This window comes from Sciurus vulgaris, assembly GCF_902686455.1.
Source record: "Sciurus vulgaris genome assembly, chromosome: 8".
In the NCBI taxonomy this organism is placed as follows: domain Eukaryota; kingdom Metazoa; phylum Chordata; class Mammalia; order Rodentia; family Sciuridae; genus Sciurus; species Sciurus vulgaris.
In genome coordinates, this window is record NC_136468.1 from 69,697,304 (window position 1) to 69,705,716 (window position 8,413).

The window sequence follows — 8,413 nt, forward strand, 5'->3', positions numbered from 1 at the left end:
ACTTGTATTCTTGATAATTTTGATAATTGCAATCTGACTGGAGATGAAATATCAGTGTAGTTTTAATCTGCATTTCTCTAATCGCTAGAGATGTTGCACATTATTTCATATATTTGTTGACCTGATTGTATTTCTGTGTGAAGTGCCTGTTCAGTTCCTTTGCCCAGATTGCATGGAATTCTCTAACATCAAACTTTGAACATTTTAAGCCTCCTAGATCCTTAGAAGATTGCAAATTCGACAAACATACCTGTACCTAAAAAGATTAGAATTGCATTCCCTCACATCTTAACTAATTATTCTTCATGACAAATAAGGAGTTATCTAAACCTACTTATTAATTTATTAATTCGAGTTTGGGAATATTAAATGAACAGGTTTGAACATAAACACTAAACTGCCACATTTTTTCTTCTGGGCTTTCACTTCCCAGTTAATGAAATTTTAATAGATAATAAAATAGAAATCATATAAGCAAACAGGGAGATATGGTAAGATCTTTGTCATTTTGATGTTTGTAAATTAACTTTGAATTACACTAGTGTGAGCATGGCAGCATCACTAGGGTAAGATGCACAGCACAGGGAAGGAACCAGAGTCCAAGATTCAGGAATTCCAAGGCGTTTGGTTAAATATAACTTCCTTACAATTTATCTATTCAAAGTTCTCCCCACCCCCCGTTTACAGGTAATCAAGTCAATATGTAATTAAGAAGTGCCGACTTAAATGTGTTTGTACACTCTATTTTCAACTGTTCCCAAAATTGTCTCTGGGAAGATGATCCTTTATTTACATTTCTGATATGTTGTCAATGTAGAAATAAAAACTTATATTACTCGAATGTTTTCAGACAACTTGAAAACGTGAGAAACATAAATTGAATAAATACAACCACCTTTTCTTAATCCCCAAAGGACATCTCAAAGTGTATTGCCTATTGCCAGCCCACGGACAAGAATGGGAAAACGGACAAATTGCTGTAATGCTGCGTTTTCTCCTGTTTTCAAGGACAAACTGGTTCAAGACCACCCAGTCCCAGCCCTTAACTTGTGTAGTTTAATTCTGGACACCGGAAAGTTTCTACCTCCGAGAGCGGCCCAACTGGAAAGGAGTTCGTGGCAAACGCCCCCGAGGCTTGCGCAGCGCCCTCAGTGGTCCGGTTCTGGGCCTTCCTGGACCCCCGCCGCCCCTTCAGGAACCGTGGGTCTTCGGGCTGGCCCCCAACCTCCCTCTGAAGAAGCTGCACTGGGGGGCCCCGAGCCTGGGTCGAAAAGCCTGAGTCATCTCCGACTTCCTTATCATTTTTACCCTTTATTCCAATCAATAAGAAGTCTCTTACTCATATCTACTAAGAACTAAAGCTAGCTCAGTAAACTTAAGTTCCTAATCAGCAGATTCATTCATTGATACCCTCTGCTTTGTTCTGTTTCAGATATCACTGTCATTCTATCAAGTCTCTTCCTCTCCTACCCAAGTGTTTACTTTTAGTCTTATTTAACTCCTGAGGTTATCAGAAGACATCTGAATTTTCCCCAAGTTCTAACTAATAGTAAATCTTTTGCAATATTAATCATCTCGCTGATATATTAAATTAATTTTATTGTATTTATTTTATTAATTAGCATTATCTCAAGTTTGCTTCTGTAAAAACATCACTTATAACATGTTCAGATCTCATTTTCTAACTCAGAGATTTCCTCTATCTCACATCCTAAAATAACAGTGTAATCAGTCCTAAGAGATGTTAAATTTTAAATTCATACTGATTCCTACAGAGAAAGTACTACGTACAAAACAGAGAAAATAAGCATAAGTGGACAGAAAGAATTTCAGATGGCTCTTGCAAAAGCCAAAACCTTGGAACTCCATGGAGAATCAGGAAATGTGTTCTATTCATTTCTCTATCCCCACAGCCTGACCCAAAGCATGACAATTAAGTGTTTTCTAATATTTGTCAATAAATATTAAAGTATATATAAAAAAAAAATTTAAGTTAAAGTGACACTAGAAGTCATCCAAATCCTTCTAAACTGTTATTTTATTTAAGAAACTAAGACACAAAAAGGTTAAGTAGATATGTCTTAAGACATACCAGATCTAGGTTTCCTGGAATGGCCCATTTATTTGCATATTTTTCATTATCTAAAAAAGAATTTATTAAGTCCCCATTCAGACAAAAGACAATACTAGAAATATATGGTTAAACTATCCTATAAAAATTTTAGAATTGTAGAACCTTCAAGATTATCTACTGCAATCTCCTCTTCTTAGTCATTCCAACCCATTTGATAGATTCAAAAAACAACAACAAAAAAACCCCACAAAACTCAAAGATGATAAATGACATGAAAGTCAGTTAACAACACAGTAGAGATTAGGACCCATCCCCTAACTGTTCATGTTGTGTTCTACCCACCACAATATTTATCATATTTATCAACTTTCTATAATTTCAGCAAAGGTTATACTTTGTGCTTACAAAGTGTAAATTGCCAACATAACAGCCCAATTTTTCTCCTTCCAAAATTTCATTTTCTATTATTTTTAATCAAAGACATTCTATTTTTTGCTCATTATATTCATTGTACATCAATTTAGGTGGTAAACAGAAAGAATAAATAAAATGTTTTAGGTACCTATATTCATTTTCAACTAACAAAGAGGCTTACAGAAAACGTTGCAAAAATGTAGTTTGAAAATAAGTCACTGGTAAGATATGCATTTTTCACATAAACATGCACTTAAATTTAACAATGATGATCTTACAAAAAGGATAAGTTATCATTTTAGGCTGAATAATCTGTATAAGCCAATTGACCTGAATTACCTGTAGATGTAGCTCTTTATCCAACTGACTGATCCCTTGGGCAAGTTTGGCTAGTTGTTCAGCAATTACAGCTTGATGAATAGATTGGGAAGTATAAGTCTTCACATCAAAGTCTTCATTTAAAAAGTCACTGTAACACTCTGGGGGAAAAAATCAGGACAATGCTTTATATACCCTGTCCTAAAGCACAGTTATTAAACACAACAATTATAATCATAACTAACATATTTTGATATCTTCCTAATACTGGAAACTGTTATAAATGCTTCCTAATTCACTGAGGAGTGGAGCAGGCAACAGCAGAAGAGTAGTGAGTATACTCATGAAAGTTTACTATGCACCAGGCACTGATTTAAGCACTTTTTACCTGTACAAACTCATTCAATTCTCATGCTACCCTGTTGGAGTTATCCTTTTCCCCATTTCAGAGATGAGGAACAAACACAGACAGGGCATGCAACTTATCCAACATTACTCTCTGGAATTTCAAATCAGGAAGTCTAGCTGAAGAGCCCAAGCTCTGAACCACTCAGCTGTACTGTTAAATGCTTACTTTATAAATCAAAAGGAAGGAAAACACCAAGTAAAAGACTGAAATATAACTACTAACCATAGCCTTTTTTCCAAGAAAAAAAGGTCACTGCCAGGGAGAATGCAACAGGAAAACTGGCTATTTATGATAGGTTAGGCCTCAGATCTTTCTACATCGGTGCAAGAATATTGTTATAATAATTTTATTAGAAATAGGAAAGAAAATTTATAAGTATTACTGACATTTAGGATTTCCAGGCAAAATAAGTAAATAGAAGAAAAACTGTTTGAAATGAACTCTTAGTACAGGTAAAAGAAATGATACTGTGTGTTAAAAAGATAACTTTCTATAAAGAATCCACAAATTTATGGGTGATTTTAAAAAAGGGAGAAAATTAAAAGATAAAAGTAGAAACACAAAGCCAAGTGTAGCAGCACATGTCTGTAATTACAGGCACTCAGGAGCCTAAGGCAGGAGGAAAGAGAGTCAAAGCTAGCCTTAGTAACTTAGTGAGGCCTTCAGCAACTTAGACACTATCTCAAAATGAAAATCAAAAAGGTCTTGTGTCTCAGTGGTCAAGTGCCCCTCACTTTGATCCCCAGTACCACGCCCAAAAAAATACATAAAAATGAGCTCAGGGTAGATACATACCACACCTCATAACTGTATGTGAGACAGAGATAAGACTGCCCTGGCAGACATTACAAAGCCAACAAGCAAAAAAAAGTATTTAAGAACACTTGAGCTGTTTACACATAATGTATGATCCATGAGGATAAGGTCTTTGTGTGGTTTATTACCACATCCCCAGGCCCTGAACAAAATGGGACACATGGTCAGATGTGCAGCCTTGGTTGAATTAATTAATCTGTATATCAACTGAAAGAATTATTCTGCTAAAAGCAAATACTCAACTCTTGACTACTCTCAAGATGGAGTGAAGTAAAAGAAGAATATCGCTATTTTGGCCTTGATTCTAAGAACCACATTTCCTTCCAATCTGCCCTGTGGTTCTCAGAATAATAATCCCATCAGACAGACAAACTGGAGAAGGCCAATTCAAGCAAATGGAAGACTCAGCGACATCAAATGCCATGGCATGTTTTCACAAATATAGAAAATACTAACTTTAGTATGTCTAGATCATAGAATGTATCTGCTAGGTAGAAAGGATAAAAAATGACAGATGAAGTTCCAAATCAAGGTTGGAGGGCAGTTTGAAAAGCGGTCTCTAAGATGTCCAAAACAGTCAAATTAAATCCCATTTCAGGTTTTGAAGACAAGAAGGAGTACTGTCAGCTTTGTGTTCCAGAAAAATAATTTTGGCAGTGGTATGGAGGATGACTAAAAAGGCTTTAGTTACACAGCAGTGTGCCATAGTTGGCTCTTGTTGCCTTTTCACAGCCAGCTATTACATTTTCAGGAATTTTGTAAGCCAGTTGACATCACATGTGCCTATCTTAAAATTGACCAGAGGAAGGTATTTACACCATGGAAATAGGCAGATACCATAAAATCAGGACTTTTTCTATTTTGCCAGAAAGCTGGTTTACTACTGCCATAGGTACCTGGTGTGCTACCCATAAAGTAGAGCCACAAAGGCCAGTAAAGTACAGTACTATGATAATAGCACAAGTGACATAATGAAGGCATGAATGATAGTGTCACTAAGAATGTCAAAGAAGTGATGAGAGTAATAATCAGATAAGCATAATGTTTAGGACTTAGTTAAAAGCTGAAAATGGGCTATTATGTTCAACAAATCAAGGATGATTTCCAAGTTTCTTGATTAAGTAACTGAAATAAAGAATTCAGTTTTGCATTAAGCTAGACCACTAAGTATTAAATATGCAAAGATGAACATAAACAAACGCGGTCTCCAAGGAATTCATAATCTACATAAGGAAGACTTATGCTTTAACTAACTACATAAAATAAGTAGTAACAGTCCATCAGAGGAAAAGAGTAGGAGAGAGAAGTGGGAAAAAAAAACTACTCCATTTTTTATGTGTAGAATTTGCACTATTTGTTCATATGTAGGTTTTCATATGTAGAACTGGTACTGTTTATTCACTATCAAGACAGAAATTCCAGTACACATTTGAAAATAAAGGTATATGGTTCATAAGATGCCTAAGTACCATATGGAAACTAAGAAAACAAAAAGACTAGATGATTTATGAGGAAATTTTTGAATGTACAAAATAAAAAATAAACAGGGAAATGGGCAAAATAGGGTTTAGAAGCCAGAAAGAAAAAAAAAAAAAAAAACACCAAAAAATTAGAGATGGGTAAAGGAAATAATATAAAATCAGAGACTAAAGAATGCTCAGGAAAAAAAAAAGAGAACCATAAAAGAATGGCTAAAACCAAAACAGGACAAAGTAGTCAGATGAGCACAGTGAGCATACCTATAATCCTAGTGACTCAGGAGGCTGAGGTAGAGAAATTCCAAGTTCAAGGCCAGCCTCAGCAACTAAGTAAGGCCCTAAGCAACTTAGTAATTAGCTGTCTCAAAATAAAAACTAAAAAGGACTGGGGATGTGGCTCAGTGGCAAAGCACCCCTCTGGGTTTAATCCCCAGTACCCAGGAATAAAAAAAAAAACAGAAAGAGGCCAACAATGTCAAAGACCTCCCAAAGATGAAACACAATGAAGGTCAAAGACACGGTTCTCAAAGAGACAGTCATATATACTTCTCTTTCTTTTCTCATTCCCATAGAAGGCTCACTAAAAACACTTCACAAATTTTCAAAATAGTATCTGCTCACTAACCCTATCAATCCTAGACTTTGTTAATGGCAAATTCCTTACGCAGTCACTCACAGTTACTGTTAGAAATGCTTAATTCCTCAGGTATGTTATGGACAAGAAGGTGAAGAAGGAAACTTCTCCTAAAACTGGATATCCTATATCCGTATGTAGAAGAATGAAATTCGATCTCTAGCTCTCACCCTTCACAGAAGTCAAACTGAATAGATCAAAGACTTAGGAATTAGACCTGAAACAATGCAACTGCTAGAAGAAAACACAGGGTCAACAATCCACCATATAGGTCCAGGCACCAACTTCCTTAACAAAACCCCTAAAGCTCAAGAAAAAAAGAGTCAATACGTGGGATGCCATCTATTTAAAAAGCTTATGCACAGCAAAGGAAATGATTAAGAGTGAAGAGAGAACCTAGAGAATGGGGAAAAAAAAAAAATCTTTGCCAGCTACTCCTCTGACAGGGGATTAATATCCAGAAGAAAAAGAACTCAAAAAACTCAATGCCAGAAAAGCAAATAACCCAATCAATAAACAGGCAAAGAACTAAACATAAGTTTATTTTCTTTCTCTCTCTCTCTTCATGTTTTTTGTTGTTGTTGTTGTTTGTTTGTTTGTTTGTGGTGTTTGGTTTTTTTTGGTTTTTTTTTTTTTTTTTTTTGGTACTTACCACTGAGCCACATCCCCAATCCTTTTTTTTAATTTTTAATTTTTTTTAAAATTTTGAACAGTATCTCACTAAGTTGCTTAGGGCCTCACTAAGTTGCTGAGACTGGCCTTCAACTTGCTATCCTCCTGTCTCAGTCTCCTGAGTTACTGGGTTACAGGGCTGCACTACCATGCCCAACCAGAAATTTCTCAAAAGAAACAAATATATAAAAAAATGTTCAACATCCCTAGCAACCAGGGAAATGCAAACCAAAACTACACTAAGATTTTATCTTACTCCAGTCAGAATGGCAATTATCAAGAACACAAATAATAGTAAAAAGTTGGCAAAGATGTGGGGGAAAAGGTATACCCATACACTGCTGGTGAGACTGCAAATCAGTATGATCACTTGGAAAGCAGTGTGGACATTCCTCAAAAAACTAGGAATGGAATCACCATATGACCCAGCTACCTGACCCCTTGACATTTATCCAAAAGAACTAAAATCAACATACTATAGTGGTACAGCCACTACAGTGGCAGCACAACTCACAATAGCCAAATTATGGAATCATCCCAGATGCCTGTTAACAGATGAATGGATAAGAAAATGTGATATATATACACACAATGAAGTTTTACTTATCCATAAAGAAGAATGAAATCATAGCATTTACCAGTAAATGGATGGAAATGGAGATCATCACGCTAAGTGAAATAAGCCAGATTCAGAACAAGAGTGAAATGTTCTCTGGCTTATGGAGGCTAGAGCAAAATAAGGGAGACAGCAGGAGCATGGAGGGGGTCAGATCTCATAAATATATAGGAAAAAATCTGTGGAACAGAAGGAGAACAAGAGAAGGGAGAAAGGATGGGAATAGGAAAGAAGTAAGGAATGAATTTATGCATATATAAATGTACCAAAGGGAATTTCACCTTTACGTATATGTAGAAAGTACTAATCAAAAATAAATAAAGGAATGAAAGGAAGCTCATTAGAGTATAAGAGGGAGAATAGGGGAGGAAGCAGGGGAGCAAAGGGAGGGAGAAATAGGGACTGAAATCAAATTCCTTGCACGTATGATTTTTTCAAAATGAACCCGACTGCAATGTATAATTACAATGTTCTAACTTAAAAAGTAAAATATATGTAATCACTGAAAAAAAAACTAACTTCTCCTAGAAAGTTTTTTTTTGACACTTCCTGTCCAAACCCTAATCTCTAATTATCATCTTCTGCATTAATGTTTTACTTTGTACCCAGTTCTAATGCTACCATTACGACACTATTATAATACTTACTTCTATGGTTTAACAAGATAATTTCCCCTACTAGATGGTGAGCTACTTAGGAGTGGAAACTGGAGATAGTTAATCTCAGAAGAGTTCAAAACTTGGTTAAATTGACTTTCGATTAAAATACAAAGATGCGTTAGAGAACCTAACCTAAAGGATTCAACACACTCTAGTTCTGAAAATATCCTTAATTTTGAGAAAAAGTATACAGATTGTCATAAAAAGTCAATACAAATACTCAACAGAAAAACGATTTAGAACTTTTAACCTTTTATAACCCACTTATGTGTGTATACGCTTCTTACAGCAATGTTCAATTTAAAAAAAGAAAACATCTTTAT